This window comes from Atractosteus spatula, assembly GCF_055471065.1.
Source record: "Atractosteus spatula isolate fAtrSpa1 chromosome 10 unlocalized genomic scaffold, fAtrSpa1.hap1 SUPER_10_unloc_3, whole genome shotgun sequence".
NCBI classification, from domain to species: Eukaryota; Metazoa; Chordata; class Actinopteri; order Semionotiformes; family Lepisosteidae; genus Atractosteus; species Atractosteus spatula.
Window position 1 is genome coordinate 1,917,290 of NW_028296623.1, and position 17,492 is coordinate 1,934,781.

The following is a 17,492-nucleotide window of genomic DNA, read 5'->3' on the forward strand; positions in this document are numbered from 1 at the left end:
GGATTTCTCCAAATAGCAATGAATTCAGTTGTGCAGTGCTTTACTGCTTTCAGAGGGTCTTTTATCGATGCTGCTATAGTAGAGAAGTAACATAATCACAAACGCAACCATTTGTGCTGGCTGTTTCACTAAGTATTAAGCTTTTTCAACTATCACATGATTTTAACTAATATAACATCATCTCCAGGAGAGCACCTCGCACTGCTCACTGAGCTGATGTACAGAATGTGCCCATTTCTCAAAAATTAAATATCATCTGAACTGATTTTTTCTATTTTAAATGCTTTCCTACTCTTTTAATATTTCAGTTAAATCTTGAAGTACTTTCCATTGATATTAATCCTAGTCCCGATGAACGATTCCGGGACATGGTGTACCTTAAATAATGTTCTAATAGGTTTCAGTTTGGAAAAGTGCGCTCTCCAGAAGCTACCGAAACCTCTAATGGTCGCACAAAGCTTAATGCATTAGCAACATTTGGGGTTGAAAAAGAATATTACTTGCTATGAATACGAACACTGTTACAGGAGGCGCGTAAGGACTATTTTAGCTCAGATCATCAATTTATCTTACATTTCTACTCCATTAATATCGCTATTGAGTGCTGAAGGTAGGTCCTGGCAATACTTCATGAGATCTTCTTAAGAAAACGTAAAAAATATATTTCCAGTGCTGCACAAAAAGTAAAAAATACTGATTATGTGCAACTGATAAAATCTCTCTTCCAGGGATGTTGTAGCCACATGCAAATTACTTTATCAGCTTTAAAAGTTTCTTTTGCATTTATAAGACGATCAGCATGACACTCAAAACATACCTGTATTCAGTAAGCGCTGAGTCTGCTGGCTGAGATAGTTGCCTCCTCACACATAATAGCAGCCCTGAAGCTAAGATAAATGAAGAGAAATTGCTTTTAGTGGGCACTTTTCATATCCGATGAGCTTGACATCTCCCAAGGGTGACGGAGTTCTTTTGCGACACTGCTTTTCCCTTTTTTCTTCTTTCTGTACTCTGATGGAAAAAAAACGAGAAAGCATGTAAGAGAAAAATGTATTTTTTTCATGGAGAAAATGTGCACCAGGAAATGTTTGGTTTTGAAGAAGTGATTTAACATGATACATGACCTAATTTACTGTAGCAAATGCTCACACTGCAAGGTCTGCTTTACTACAAGAGAGAAGTAGAGTGAAGATGTCATAATTTCACTGCCTTGTTGAAGAAAACATCTTTTTCTTTGAATTCTAAATCAATCAGAATTTCAAAGTGACACACAAACCCTTTGTCTGTATTAAAGAGATGGTATTTTAAAACTGATGAAAATGTAGAAAACACGTTTCTCACTTAGAAATTTTAGATGGGATGGTGTATTACTAGTTGCAGTGCTGAACTCACCATGGTGCCATTCAGTTACATGATTGGCCAGTGGTTTAATGGATAACGCGTCTGCTTTTGCATCATGAGATTGTAGGTTCGACTTCTACCGGGTTCGTGTGATTTTAAATCAGACTACTCAGAAATAGATGTCCATTATGTGAATGAACCACACCTGAAAGCAAACGTTGGTCGGGTTTCCTTCTTTCCAGCATGAAATAGCAAATCGTTACAAAAAGCACCAGCTAATGTCCAATAGCGTTAGTCATTTTAATTAACATGAATATACTGTAAGGTCTTGGTACATGGGAGTGGATTTCATCCACAATTTAAAAAAGGGCAAATTATATTTACAGGCTTCAGACACTTTTTAATACAAAAGTGACCTAAAACTCTGTAACTTTCAGGTTAGTTTGAACCTGTAATGAAAAAGGGGCCTGAAACTTCCATTCTGTGATGTAACTGTCTCTAAAGTCGGATGTGATGTTTCACGGATGTGCAGTGTGCCTTTTCTCTTGTCTTGTTCAAAATGACTTGCTGTGTAATTTCCTGAATGCGTGTCCTGTACTGCTCTGTTATTTCATTTAGATTATCTATGTGGTGTACAGATAAAATCAAACTGCATGGTCTAATTTCCAGGTTCGGCACCAGCTGAACCTGAACATACATCAGCCGATCTCGACATGATTTGAGCACACAACCTTTTGATGTGGTATCAGATGCACTACTGTTGCACCACGAGGTCACTCCCCATAAGGGCTTTTAATTCCCGCAAGGAGAAAAATCAGCGTCCCTGAAAAAGATTTTTTTTTTCATTCTCTCCTGTGAGAAGCGCCGCTCTTCCAACGAGGGTTTCTTCTTCCCAGACCACAGATTATTCTTCCTGTCCGGCTCTCACACAGAGAGCAGACACACTGTCTCCACTAATGTGTTTACTACATCTATAGATCTGACCCCCTTACAGCCCTGATATTCCTGGACAGGATCCCATATTGAGCAGTATTTCTCGCGTTCTGAACTTACAGTGTGTACACAATGTACTTTATACACAAAGTAAGTGTTTTCGTAACTCTTGGATGTTTTGTGAAAATGTTACTGGCATGCCAAAATCGCCCCCTCAGCTGAACAGTCCCACCCCCCTCAGTTTTGGATAAAAGGTTTGGATAAAAAGTTTTTGAACACTTTCACTTACTTAACTTGAGCCGTAAAAAATAGTTGTACTTTGTCAATGGTCAGATAACTACACTAACCCCGAATTCACAGTTACTACATCAGACTGTTTGATGTGCAGGAGGGCTATCCATCCAGGAACAGCACGTTACATAGTGTCTATGTTTTTGGGTGTCAACATTATTATGACCTTATTTGCTCAGGTGGACCAATGCCTTGCAGTAGTTTATCCTCATACTTACAATCGTTATATAACTAGGACTGTAGTTATAGAAGTTTGTACTTTCTGTTGGTTTTACAATGATTTCTTAATGATTCAGAACCTCGTTACCGTTGATGTTGTTGCAAAAATGAACACATATGGTTGATGCTCCAGGAAAAAATAATCACGTGAGTTCTGATGAACGTGGAACTGTTCTCCATCACTAAATACCAGATTGCTTGTCGTTATCTTCTAACATGAAATACTAATCAGTGGCATGCTTGCGAGAATTCACTTGGATGGTTGCAATGGCTCCGTTTAAACCGAAATATCACTGCCCCCCTCAGGATTTCAGACCCCCCCCTCCCTACAGATCATTCCCCTGGCGCCAGTCCTGGGTATAATGATGAACATAGCTGCCTTGCAAGCAGTTAATCTGGGTGTGATTCCCACCTGACCCATCGACAAACCTTTTCCAATGAATCTTTGATCAATTTAAAAAAGTCTTGAAGCTGGTAGGCTAGGGAAGAAGCACTGTTTGAGTGCACTGAGGAAAATGTGCTACTGTGCTGTGCTGCTCCAGTAGCGCAATTGGTCAGGTTGTGGTGCTTTTATAGTGGAGTTATGCTGAGGTTGTGAGTTCACTTATCACAGGGAATAGTTTCTGTTTTCAGCCGCAGAAACTTGCTGTTTAATTTAAGGCAGTTCTTGTGTTACTTTTTCCGCTCGATGGAGCTGTATTAATGCAGGCACACCTGCTTCCACGTACACGAGGGTAATTTTCCTCTTCCACCTACAATTTCAACATTTACCTTGGGAGATGTCAAACCACAGAGCAAGTGCTGCGTGTCAGTGCAGGCTTATTGGACACCCCGTTGAACATAAAAAGCATATTGAGCTCCTTGGACATAAGCCATTTCTCGTCACTTGCTCAGCGAGCAGGCTCAGCGCACACTGAATGCAGGTGTCTCAGAGCAATTGAGATGTGTCCAAGTGGCTGTAAAAGGGATATATATGATGCCAGTGCAGTGGCTTAGTTCTCCAACGGCAGGTGTAGCGGCACGCCCGTTGGAGTATTCTCGGTCGCATTTAATGGCAACGTCAGCTCAAAGATTTGGTTCAAACCACCAAATGGAGACGGGTGTGCAGACAAGCTGACCCTGCTGATGTGGGATTAACACTAGGATGAGTGAGTGCTGTGGCTTAGGTGGTTAAAGCGCCTGCCTTGTAAACAGATGATCCTGGGTTGAATCCTAGTGGTGCCATTCTTCCTGTCTTGCTGCACAGTTTATCATTATGGACGGCAACATGCTTCTACATTAAATTTAATGGAAGTGTTCATTTAATTTTTGGAACAACTTTTTTTTAAAAAATCCATACAAATTGCAAAAGATAAAATAGTCATCTTTCTTGTCGGTGCAGAGGAATTACTGCCAGCTGGCCAAGAAATGAAACGATTTTTTTGTCTTTAGCCAAAAACCTGTGAATGTAGAAAAAAGGTGACGTGCGTTAGTTTCTATGGCACAATCAGTCATCGTATCCTTCAGTAAAACATAACGTTGGTAAATCAAAAGTCCCCACAGACGCATTTCAAATTAATCTGACCTCAATACCGTCTCCCCTAAATGTGATGGGGTTTCTTTGGATGTCCTTAAGCATCCTGATAGTTGCAGAGATTTCAAACTTTTGGCACAAGTCAAACTCCAAGAAGTTAATAGTTGAGCGCCTAAGTCAATATCACCTGGAATGTGACTATGTAAACTTAAATAGTATTCAAAATATTGCAATTTTGTTGTAGTTTAAAAAGATATTTTAGCTGGGGATTCTCAAATGATGAGGGTAGAAAAGAGAACCATTCGACACCATCAGGAATGCTTAACGTGTGATAAAAATGTTTTTTTAATCACAAAGTGAAAATAGTGAATTTGTCTTTTATTTAGACGTTCATCAAAAGCTCATTAAACGATGAAGGAGAGGTTTGTGTTCCGAATTCTCTTCGTGTCTCATTGTCTTGCTTTGATTTTTAAAATGTACACTGTTGACTATTCACTCTTCCTAACACGATTAAAGAGCCGAGTTTAGTTCAGAGGTAAAGCATCTCATGCATCGTATGAAGCTCTGTTTTCTATCACCAGCGTCTCCACTCTGGATTTCTTTTTAAGCGCGATATCTTTTCTGTGATTTCTTTCGTTTGAATTCCCTCATGTGTGATGTAAGAGAAAACCGGCTCAGGGACGCCAAATATGTAACGTTGTGGCTCTCTGAAGGCACCAGTTCTGTAGGGTTTGGGCATTTACTGAGACAATTATTAATTGTAGCAGTAAATCACAAAGTTGATTCTTTTGATGGCTTTAGAACCCAACCATGCGACATAACTCAAACAACGCACACACACAGGTACTAATACACGAGGATACATTTATTAATACATAGAATATGCATAACCTAACAGATCTTATCGAGAGGGTTATCAGAATACAAAAGATATATATTCATTTAGTTACGAAGAGTTACACATCAAGAGGACATACGATCAGTATATCATTCATTTAGACCGTTTCGTAAATGAACTTGGTTATAACTTCTACATTAGATACTCAAAACAAGTACATAACTCTTAGGAATTAAATTGATATCAACTGGTTTGGATAACAATTGAATTCTCGAGCTGTAATGCATTGAAGTTGAATACTCATCCAATTTCTTTGGGGATTCATATCTCCTGCAGGCTCAAAGAAACAGTTGCAGGCTGTTACTGTCCAATCCGCACTCTCTGGCTGTGTGCCATGCTGTGCTGCGCGGCTTGCGACGGTGCGCTGCTGATGCTCACTGACCGGCTAGTTAGTGTTGGCTTTAACTAGCAAAGTTTGCGCACAGGAGAAAAGATGACTGTGGGTCCCAGCAAGTCAGGAAGAGGACCGGTTCGGTCCTGATGAAGAGCTAGTTCTGAATAGTGATTCAGCTGTCCACAGTTCCGACCTGTTCACGAGGCCTGCTGCTGGCGCTAACCTCGGGTGGATCCTCTGGTTATTCTCTGGCAACCTCCGCTCTAGACTCTTAGAACAAAGGAGAGTTCTGGCAATCGGACACACTGGCCGTTCCGTGGTTGTCTGGGCTGAGTCTCAGGATGGTCAGGAGGCGCGCTGCGAGAATGTCCTGCCCTTGGGAGCCTTCTGCTCCTGGGCTGTCCTGCCCTGGAATTCTCCTTTGAATTCCCTTTAGAATAGTCCACAGAATCCTCTCCAGAATCCCTTCTGAATCTTACTGAATCTCGTTTTTACCTGGAGGAACTTCAGCTCGTTGATTGGCTGAAAGTTCCATGGGCATCAGAGTTCCACGTGGGTTACTCAGCCCTACCAGTCCCTGATTGGTTGATCAAGGTGAGATATGAGTCATTTACTCCTGACACCTAGGAATGCAGTCCAGATGTCCATCTGGCACTCCCTAGACAGATAGGCGCCAATGGATGACCATTGATCATGACAGCCAGGCTTAGCTAAGTGCATCCCCCTTTGGGAGCTGTCCTAGGACCTTAAATCACCCTGCACTAATGGTCTCTCTGTGGCTGCACCACAGAGTTGAACAGAGAAATGGGGCCTCATTTGGGAAGCTCAGAAACACTTAATTCTGCCTTATTATTAAGCCTCGCCGCTACAGTGAATTTCAGCGTTTTAAAGAGATGTAATTTTTAAAACAGACAAAATGAAAGACTTATTAACTAAATACACATAGAAAACCTGCACCTAATTGAGAAAATTTGGACTGGGGCGATGTATTATTGTAGCGGCTCAAGCTCACAGTGGTGCACTTGAGGAATGCGGTACAAGGGCCAGTGGTGCATTGGATAACGCATCTGATTACGGATCAGGAGACTGTAGGATCGTAATGCTCTTAAACCCAGTACCATAACCGCAGTGTGTTCAGTCCTACACAACCTTTCTATTGACTGAATAAACCTCCTGTTCCATCTCCATCTTCTTCCCACACATTCCAGCTATTTCACCACCGTTACTGTTGGACCACAGTCACAGATACGTAAGGGACACTATTCTGAAGAACCGTCTTAAATAAATAACGTTGCAAAAGGTAACAATAAGGGTTTCTTAACGTAACCTTACATCTGGCCATACAATACAATTTCTGTACCCTCAAATAAAAAAAAATTGTACTGCTTTCTCCTGAGAAGTGTAGTGTCAAATACAAGTGTAGTGTCAAATCACAATAAATAATACATCAAATATACTAAATTAACACCCAGATATGACAGATGTGACAACACACAGCTATGACAGAACACATTGAAGACTTAAGCCCTTTAAATTTTTATTTCCTTAATTTCCATTCTCTTCCCTACCCAGGATAACTGAAAACTAACTGTAATAAAGACTGTATATGCATTACTTGTAATACAGCTATTAATAAAGATATACATGGAACCTAATTATTAATAAATAACACTTGTATTACTAAAAATGTGTTATGATAACATTCATTGTGAATATTTGTGGTGTCTGGAAAGCAATTTTAGTTAAATATAATAATAATTTTCAAGCAAGTGGTGCATAAGCTTGTTAATTAATGAGTACATTATTTCCATTACATTCAAGACAGTTCTAATGTGATCAATTGTTCTGCTTAGTCCGCTACCGAGTTGCTTAAAACCTATGAAGAGGTGGCTTAAGCTAGACTCCTAATGCAGTAACATCTAATGGGCAGCAGCTGTTATTTTAGGTTTGTTGCAATCGAGAACAGGTTTAGTACAGAGCTGCTGACAAATTTCAGCGGAGTTTATTGTATATAAGTTTATTGCAATTGACCCATTGTAGCTACCAATCAGCAGCAAGGAAAAACAAACTTCACTTGTGCCTTTTAAAAAAATGGAAACAGAGTAGTTGTTTATGTGGTAATTTCAGGTACAATGTAAGAACTAAAGTTAACTACTCCCATAGTAATGTGTGGGGTCCTATCAATAGAAAAAAAAATGTTGTAACCCGAAAACACAACAAACACAAAACGAGAATCTTTCAGGAACCTAGGTAAATCCCTGTAGTAGTCTAACAACTATGAAAAAAAAACAAACGCAACACCTTCAAAAGAAAAAGAACATTAAAAACAAATCTGGGGAACAACAAAAACACAGAATCTAATGCGAGAGCTTTTTCAAGTCTTCAGTGCTCCTCTCATCACAGTAGACCTCTCTCATATATTTGTGTACAGGTCAGTTGGAGGTACACAGCTGATGGTAATTTTAGTAGGGAGCTGCGTCAGCATGCATGGGCTTCAAAGGAAAAGTCAAGGTTTATTCCATGCTGAAAAGAGAAGGAAACATAATGTTTCAGCTGTGGAGCCTTCTTTGATTGTGACTCAAAATAAACCTTTACTTGTTCATTTGATGTTAGTTTATCTCCATCAAATACCTAAGAGTATCTAAACTCGACAGTTGCTTTCAGTAGCTGAAAACACTGCTCTAGGTGAGGCTTGAACTCACAACCCCGGCATAACTCCGCTATGCACTGCTGTATAAGTACCGCGCGCTGACCGATTGCGCCACTGGAGCTGGGCAAGTTCTGATCCTTATACAGACTGACGCTGCAGAAACACAGGGTGAAAACAGTTTCGGTTGTGGATCCATCTCCACATGGGGAACACTAAAAAAGCAAGGAAAATACAAGAAAAGAAACTGAAAGAATTGTGCTAACAGCAAAGGGGGACGGAGGGAGGTGGTCGAACAAGTAAATAAGCCTGGCAGATTATTTGTAGCGACATTTTTTGAGTCAATCAGCACACTGATTTCTCTTCATGTGCCTTAAACTGTGCAGTTTGTATTTTCGTTGTAGCTAGGTTTCTTCAGAAGTCCAGTAAATTGACAATAATGGAGAACTAGCTGACGCACTCCGTCGTGAAGACCCTCTGTAAGGTGATTACACGTTTCATTTTCAAGTCGCCTCCTTTACACGCAATTGCAGCTCCGACACTGAGAGAAAGCATGAGAAATGGCAGTACAGGCTCGATGGCTTCACATCTCCTATCAATCACATAAAATTGCAGTAAAGCGCTCTAAATATGACTCTGAAGTACTGGGAAAGATGAATATTTTGAGCGTGCCTCCCAGGGTCTGCTACAAGGCTGAAGATGGCTTCTTATTCGCGTTTTTCGTTCCGCCTTAAATGCTGCTGCTGTGATGTTATGTCGCCTTTCGCCTGTAGATGGCTCTCTTTGATCAGTACTAATTCGGCTGGAATACTGTAGACATCCTCAGTGAAAGGGAATATCCAAATAAATAGCGACTGTCCAAATTATATTTTTGTATGGAATATATTTTAAAAAATCGCAAACCAATTTTAAAAACTCACCATAACATGGACTTGCACTGGGAAAAAGGTGATTGTGCTTTCTGCTTATTGCTACGGCCCTCCCCCCTGATTATAAAAACGTCTCACAATTCTGACACCGAGGTGTGAGAGACAATGTAATAGACTTTCAAAATCCTGAAGTACAAGACATTTTAATGCACCAATTTTCAAATATGACCCTCTGATCTTGGCTTGTCAGAATACATTGCGAAAAAGTATGGCACGAATTGCACGAATTGCAATGGCACAAATTGTTGAGAATATCACTGACTTTGCCGATATTTGCAGGGGATATGAGTGTTTTGCGCACGTTGAACTACAGCACGTAAGAATTGAGCTCCTTAGTCAATATCACCGGGGATATCCAATAATGACGAACATCTGTAGCTTCAAGGAAACTTCGACTCGCACATGGAGTTTTATCTTCGAATGGAGGGTGGGAGAATTCATTTATAGTCTCGTTGCTCATTAGCTAAACTATTTTAAAAATATGACGCAGATTTGTTCGAGAAACTTGTAATCACCTTGAAAAGAGTCTTCTTGAAGACGTGCACCAGGTAGCTCTCCACTGTTAATTGACAGGACTTTAGAATAAACTGTTCTCATACAACCAACATACAAATTACACATCTTAAGGAACATGAAGAGAAATCTGTGTACTAAATAACATAAAACTGTCGCTGCAAATTATCGCCAAGCTGTTTTACGTGTCCTAACACCTCTTTCTTTCCTATTTTGCAGTGAGCACAATTCTTTCTGTTTCTTCGTCGCTATTTTACTGTCTCTTCCCCCATGTGCAGATGGATCCACAGCCGAAACTTGAGGTCGGTTCCTATTACTCTGTCTGATTGAAAGAGTTGTATTAAAGGCACTCCCATCTCTGCAGGAAAGTTATTGCTGCTCTCAACACAATATACTGCAGCCAAATATAGCGATACTGTCACGTGTTCCTGCTGTCAGTCTATTATGTCATGTTCATCCACACCCAGAAACATTACTGCTGTAGCACCAGAGTTATATAGGCGCAGTCCATAGAGCAAGAATCTCTTAATCTCAGAACTGTGGGTTCAGCCCCCACATTGGGTCCCTCTGTGTCAATTTGATCCCGCCAATCCTCCTAGCATGACCTGATGGCGTAACAGTGATACCCAGTACCCAGCGTAATTCAGCTTTCTTTCCACTTGATTCAGATTTTGATCTGAAATCATCGGCCGAACAAGGGTTTGTCTAAATCGAGGGAGATCTGCTCACAAGCAAGTATTAAACACTTCAGCATTTTCTGTTCGAATACCACACTTTGTCAAAACACTGCCGCTTCTTAAGCTAATAAGTAACGGTTTTTGAGCACGCATTGTATTGTTAATGCTTATATTAAAAAAGCATAAATTCACATAATGGAATTTGGACTGAACAAAGTAGTCCAGCCCCTTTACAACATTACATACCCACTGATTAAAGCTTAAAACTACAGCAGCAGGAGTAACAATAATGGCAACAACATGTTTGGAGTTCGGCATTTCATTTATACTGCGGAAACATCGTATCGGAATGAACTGCCCGAGATAAAAGAGCAATTGCGGCTTCAGATCGTTTTTACAGAGCATTGCGTTGTTCTGTTCATGCTGACTACACGCTTTAAATTTGTCATTTACTGCAAGCGTTGCTTTTCCAGGTTTTTCTGAAATTCCTCGCATTTGAGCCAGCACTAAATAAAATAATTCATTCCCGTCGCTGAATACATCGTGGAAACGGTATTTGCAACGGAATGCTGTCACACATGAAATCTTTTTGTTATTCGGTTCTGAAGTTTGAAAATGAAAATAAAACGGGGGTCACTTCATAGGCTTGAAAGAAATCCAAGCAGCATAAAAAACAGCGAACTCTCACAAATTGCATTGTGCTGCACCTTTCTTCTGCTGCTTTTATAAATCTGCCTTAAACATTTGAATGCATACCTTACTGCTGCTAATCACATTCACGTGCTTACGAAGCTTTTTTCTGTCTGTTATGTTTTTCCAAAGCGGTTTCTCCGTTTTCCTTGTACTGTGATTGTCAGCGAGCACAACAAGACTGAAATACTGTAAAGGCAGGTAAAAAAGACAAGGTAAAACGCCTGAATGTCGGGAGTGGGATTTGAACCCGTGCCTCTATTTGGAGAGCGGAACACAAAGATTAAAAGACACAAAACCGTAAATTTGCTGTTTTAAACCGCTCCACTATCTTGAAGAAATGGGTGCTGACTGTACCAGTTGCATCCGATTTTCTGTAACTTTAGGACGATTGATACGACTGGACGAACACAATTTGTGGCGTTTAGCATGACATGGAAAACGGTACCGGAGCATTCGGGTCCGGAGTACCAGACTCAGAAACAGTTTTTACCCCCGCACTATCAAACTATTAAACTCCCAGCCTCTCTCACTCTCACCTCACCTCTCACCTATGATCTGAACCTCACAGTGCCTTCTTTCTTACCAAAAACCCAAACACACATTGAATCTACCTCTACCATACATGTCAAAAGCTCACTCCCCATTATTTCTATCCCTTTATTTCATTCTTTTGATGCATGTTTTTGCACATCACCTGTTACCTTTTTGTTGTTATGCACACTGCCTGTTGTTGTTTTTTGCACATCGGCTGTTGTCTCTGTCTTTCTTTTGTTATACAATTGTATTGTTGTGTTTTTTTCTTTGTACTACTTATGTCCGAGAGCTAGCTAAATAGCATTTCGTTATACCATATACCTGTGTATGAGTATAATGACAATAAACTTGAACTTGACATAGTCTTGCAGGCAGTATATTATTTTATCGTTTAAAAAAACACGGTCTTCTCGTATCTAAGTCAGAATTTTTGTGCTTTCGAACGTTACTTCCAACCTGGACTGAAAGCTCACCCGATGTGTTTGTGATCAGACCATGAAGTGAGGGGCTGTACCAAGCGCACGTTCCTTCCCAATGCTGAGGTGATCATTCGGAAGATGGGTGTGAAGAGAGACAAGCTTTGTCGACTAAAAAACAATGTAGGATATGCAAGAATACCAATCACTGGCGACAGTTATGTTCTCTTACTATTGAGACCCCTACATTGCGAGTTTTTTTAAGACTTTGAAACTAAAGGAAAGCAGTGACAGATGAAACAGGCACAGGTGGGGTTTGAACCCACGATCGTCGGTTTACGAGACCGACGCCTTACCACTTGGCCACCGCGCCTTCAAGGAAACAAGGGAATAATGTTGTTCAAATTAGTTTTTTCTGAATATGGTTTACATCGCCTGGAGGCAGCAACAACAATAAAAGGGATACTTGTCCTTAAACTCGGACGTGATGTTCTGCAGACATGTGCATAATGTCCTGTTTTCTTACAGTGTAGACATTTTGCTGTTCACGCTCCGCATTTATCTGCTTTGTGCATTGTTAGTCCGCACCTGTAACATGTAATGTCAGCCGTCCCCTGTTCTTCTATTTCTCTAGCATGACTGCGTCCTGCTGCTCGGCTTTTATTTGTAAAGTTTGAGCGAGCGTCCCGTTCAGTGTCACTGTAGTCAGAAAGCATTCTTGATTCTGCTTGAGCTGCTTCATGAATCTAGCGACTGTAAGAGCTCTTTCTAAAGTCAGCCCTTCCTCCTGCAGCAATTTATAGTCTCTTATGTGCACATTTTCCACAAGTTGATCTCTTAACATGTCAGTTTCCAATACTCCAAAGTCACAAGATTTAGCCAGTCCTCTTAGTGCAGTCACAAAAACATCAACAGATTCGTCCTGAGACTAAGTTCTCTGCCTAAATTTATGCCGTTCCAAAACCACATTTCTCCGCGGTGTAAAGTACGCGTCTAAGGCAGCTACAGTCTGTTCATATGTACCTTTTTCTCCAGGGAGGTTGGCGAAAATCCGCTGCACGGGAGCCCCGATACAGTGCAGTAATGTAGCACGTCTCACGGCATCCTGAGCTTCTGTATATCCACTGGCTGTTTAAAAAAAAATCTGTACGACTCCATCCATATCTTGTATTCCGTATACAAATCTGGAGCTCCGAGGTTCAGTGGAAGCGGTGGAAAAAGCTGGGCATAAGCAAAGCTTCTCGGCGCGGCTGCCATATCTTCCATGGCGCAAGCTAAACGAAAAGTCCGAAAATTCAAAAGTTCGTTTCTACCAGCAAGAGAACTAAAATCTGCAGTGTTCTGCTCGCTTTGAGTCCGTCAAGCACTCATCTCTCGTCGCCATAAATGTGTATTTTAATAAAGAGACGTTTTTATATTATTTTAACTACTTTATTAACTACACAGATCACGCCCTTACACCATATATCCCCGCCTTCTACTCTCTCGTTCTGTTGTCTCGCGATTTCTACTCACTATACTACATTTAGCATGACTTCTTGTTGCAGTTGAGCTCAAAGCTGGAGATGATCTCCATATTCTACCGCAGTAACTAGTCCGAAACGTAGTACACAGTACACACTTTTTAAGTGAAGTCAGGTTGTTAAAAAATTAAACCAGCGCCCTGTCATAGAAACGTACCTCGGTCTCCCGCGCAACAAGCGGGGGTACTCAGCACTATACTAACCAGGAGCGCTTATCTGCAGCTGAGCGTCATCTCTGTTTACTGTCAGCAGTCATTTCCTCATTTCCAAAGACTTTTTCACCTGCTCTCAGGTTTTAAAGACGATCATAAACGCCCAAGAAGTAATTCATGTCAGTTTGAAGTCTGTTTCTGTTGTCTCAGCTCTTGATAAAGAAAAGCCGTGCGTGGGAGACTCCCTCTCTGACGACGTTTGCCGTCACCCTGCGAGGGAGAAGAGCCATCAATCACCGAGGCAACCACTGAGACAGTTAACATTGAACACGTGAAATGCGAGATGTTGTGATATTTTTTCCCGCTTAAGGCTTCTATCGTTTCTACTCTAACGAGAAAGACCTCTTTATTAGAAGTGAGATTTTAACAAACGTCTCCAGGGGTAACTGCGACCTGAACGCAACGCCTTAGACCACCAGCCATCTTGCCTGTGGTACTTATAATGAAGTATATATTTTATTTCTACTCGTTGATAAGAAAAATCATGAAATGAAAAATCATGTAATTAGGGATATGTCTTTTTTTCATGGGGAAAACTAGCCCGAGCAAATGTAAAGTTTAGAGCAGCGCTCAATAAAAATGATCAGAAACCGAAAGCGCTTCTTATACGGATCAGTATATTCCGATACCACTGGTTCTGCAGAAGAAATAAGAAAAGCCGAACTCAAAGCACTGTGTTGCCATTACGGCTACTCCATCTGCAGCTGCTTTAAGATTACTCACACTGTGTTGCCATTAAGGCTACCTAATTAAAAAAAAACTTATCGTCACCTTTTTGAACGTGATCGTTAGACACCCGTTAAATCTCAACCGAGGTTTCTTGAGAGATCGTTCAGCGAGCGAGTAATAAAAAACTACTTCGCTTCTAACCTCTGCTGTCGCTGTAAACTCGGACGTGATGTTCTGCAGATGTGCAGTGTGCCTTTCCTCTCGTCGTATTCAAGAGTACTCACTGTGTGAGCTCCTCACTGCGTGTTCTGTACTCTACTGTGATTTAATTTAGATGATTACGTGGAGTAGAGTGACAAGATCTATTGAACATTTTCGGTTTGTGAAATGAAACACTAAATACACTACAGTAAATACAAGTAATGGACATTTAAAATAACCACAGTACAGCTAGAAGAGTGAAAGATAAAAGACTATTTAGAATGAGATTCACATGAGACTTAAGAACGGCACAACCGCCCGAACAGGGACTTGAACCCTGGGCCCTCAGATTAAAAGTCGGATGCTCTACCGACTGAGCTATCCGGGCTCTGAACGAAAATCGACACTGTCGGGATCCTCGCAAGTCACGTGTCTCTTGTGCCGAAGAGCAGTCATACCTGACCCGTCTGGGATGACCACTGACAGACATTATCCAGAAGCGACGGCACCACTCCCAGTAGAATGAGTGAGAAATACAGCATGACATGGGTAGTTAAGGGGCTCCCACAATCCATCTTTCCTCACATTACTGTTTTTTTTTCAATAGCATTTTGACCTTTTTTCACATTCAGATTTTTTTCACATTTAATAAAATCTTTTAATCAACAACATTAAAAAGAAAACAAATGGAACATTTTTTGGAACAATAATTAAAAAAAAACTTTCAATGCCTTGGTTGTATATGTGTGCACACCCTTTATAAAGGGAGTTGCAACAGTGCTGAAATCTAAAGAGCATTTCTGTAGAGAAAACAGCATTTTTTCTGCCTTGATGTTAAGCTTAGAAATTCTAAAGTCTTTTAGAAATTGTATTTCTTAACACCTTGCACAGCCTCCCGACAGACTAACAAATATTTTTGGGAGAAATTGGCTCACACACCGGAAGACACTAACGTTTATCTACGTTAGAGTATGTGAATAACAGTTTAACCGAAAAAGTTTGCAATTGTGATTTTGTTAAAATTGAATAAATCGTCTATCAACAGTTAGAAATTATTAAGAAATTGTTTTATTTCATAAACTATAAGACAATTAAGAGAGTTTATAGGTCATATCCGTCGCTTATGTTCTTTTAACTCTAGCGTTCAGGATCCAAACCCAGGTGCGGACCGTTGTGTTTCTTGAATCTCTTGTAATCATCAAAAGTCGATGTGTAGTCCTTCAGTACTTTCTCGAGTTGTGCCATGGATATTTTATACAATCAATACTTGTCATGCTCTTTTGCATTTTGCTTAACAAACGGAAAAAGTTCAAAGCGTGTTTGTGGCTGTGCTTCACATCTACACGAGAGCACTTGTAACAGTACAGGACACGTAGTGAAAAGTTCGTGAAGCTTTCAGTTTAGTGAGGAGTTCAGAAGGAGGATTCGCTCGATGAATGATCTCTCAAGAAATCCCGGGTGAGATTCAACAGGTGTTTTCTGCAACAGCCACGACAAGTGTGAAGCAATCTCTGGATTTCCTGAATTTGAACTAAATTATTAGTTCAAATAATTTAGTATTTAACAGAACTAAATGAGGTACATTTAAAACAGCAGCGCAACTCTGCAGCACGTCGAGTGTGCCTGCATTTAATTGTGTAAACCTGGCTCTCTCTGAACACGAGCAAAGAGTTCTCACTCAACAGAAGATTGCGACGTGAGTACTGTAATATAAAGCACCTGGAGATGCCAGGGATTGAACCCGGGACCTCATACATGCGAAGCATGCGCTCTACCACTGAGCTACATCCCCGATGCGAAGGGAAATGGAAGAGACTTAGGCATGTGCAGATGCTCACTGATCACAATCCATCACTCACGAAGAATGCATGCAGTTTCCCACTTTCGCGTTTCCTCTACTACAGAGTAAATTCATGGGAATGAAGAAATAAGGAAGGAAAAATAATCACATTGAAGCTTCAAGAGACTGGGCACAAATTAATCTACTATTTTTGTATTCAGTCACACGTGCGACGGTGGTTAATTCCCAGACGGGGGAGTGCTTTTTTTCTACCAACTTACTCGACTGTCTTTTAATTCTGTTTTATTTGAAAGCTTTTTGCATCTTTTAAGTGCTCTTGATTAAACTATGCATAGAAAAACAGCACTACTGATGATTTTCATGGACCGATGCACACTTGTTCTGTACAACCCGAGTGATAAAGCCCTGTCTGCAAATATTGTAGAAGAACATAAAAGGGTGAAACAACGCCCCAACCACAGGAATGGTAACCGGAAGGATCGTGTTCTTATTTGATAAGTCCTTTTGAGATGTCTTGTCAATGCACAACGGCGTTAGAGCTGAATAATTTACTTTTAGTGGTGTTTTTAAACAAAGACGGAACATGTTATTTCTATACCAGGAAGAAAGGAGCTTTAACTTTAAGAGGCAAAAACGATACCTTATCAAAGCTAATATTAATTAAAATGACATCACAACAAAAGAGTGTAGCCTTGAGTGAATAAAATTAGTTTTCATTGGACGTCTGTGTCTCCATAACTTTGTAGGTGAGAGAGAGGATTGTGATAATTTGCAGGTGCTTCTCGGAAGTGCGTTGGTGGTACAGGCGCCTTCCAAATAATTGAGTCGGGTTTGAATCCCAGCCAGTACAAACCCAAATCTTTTCAAGATAATCTGTGGTCCGCTAACACATCTTTTGAAACACTACAACAGGTAACACCCCGTGTGAAACATCATGAGCATCTGTTAAACCTCTCTACCTGCCCGTTCCTCACAGAGACATGACGAGGGTCTAAAGGGACATTTTGAGCCGTAGAAACATTTTATCATTCCGTACTTTCCTGTGCAGTCAGGCCAGTTCCACTTCAACTGCGCCCGACAACGGAGGTCGTTTTGAAAACAATGAGAGTAAAGGGACACTGCACGTCTGCAGAACATCACGTCCGAGT

General features: G+C 40.7%; 4 non-coding genes across 4 annotated transcripts; all 4 read right to left on the reverse strand.

Moving 5' to 3' along the window:
• Positions 1 to 8,206: 8,206 nt before the first annotated feature.
• trnai-uau (transfer RNA isoleucine (anticodon UAU)) lies at positions 8,207 to 8,300 on the reverse strand. The gene is made up of 2 exons: positions 8,263 to 8,300; positions 8,207 to 8,242 (listed from the first exon to the last, which is right to left on the reverse strand). It is a non-coding gene; the product is annotated as a tRNA-Ile (tRNA).
• A 3,939-nt stretch (positions 8,301 to 12,239) lies between these two features.
• Positions 12,240 to 12,311, reverse strand: trnat-cgu (transfer RNA threonine (anticodon CGU)). The gene has a single exon. It is a non-coding gene; the product is annotated as a tRNA-Thr (tRNA).
• A 2,547-nt stretch (positions 12,312 to 14,858) lies between these two features.
• On the reverse strand, positions 14,859 to 14,931 carry trnak-uuu (transfer RNA lysine (anticodon UUU)). The gene has a single exon. It is a non-coding gene; the product is annotated as a tRNA-Lys (tRNA).
• A 1,332-nt stretch (positions 14,932 to 16,263) lies between these two features.
• trnaa-cgc (transfer RNA alanine (anticodon CGC)) lies at positions 16,264 to 16,335 on the reverse strand. Its single transcript has one exon. It is a non-coding gene; the product is annotated as a tRNA-Ala (tRNA).
• Between the last annotated feature and the right edge of the window lie 1,157 nt (positions 16,336 to 17,492).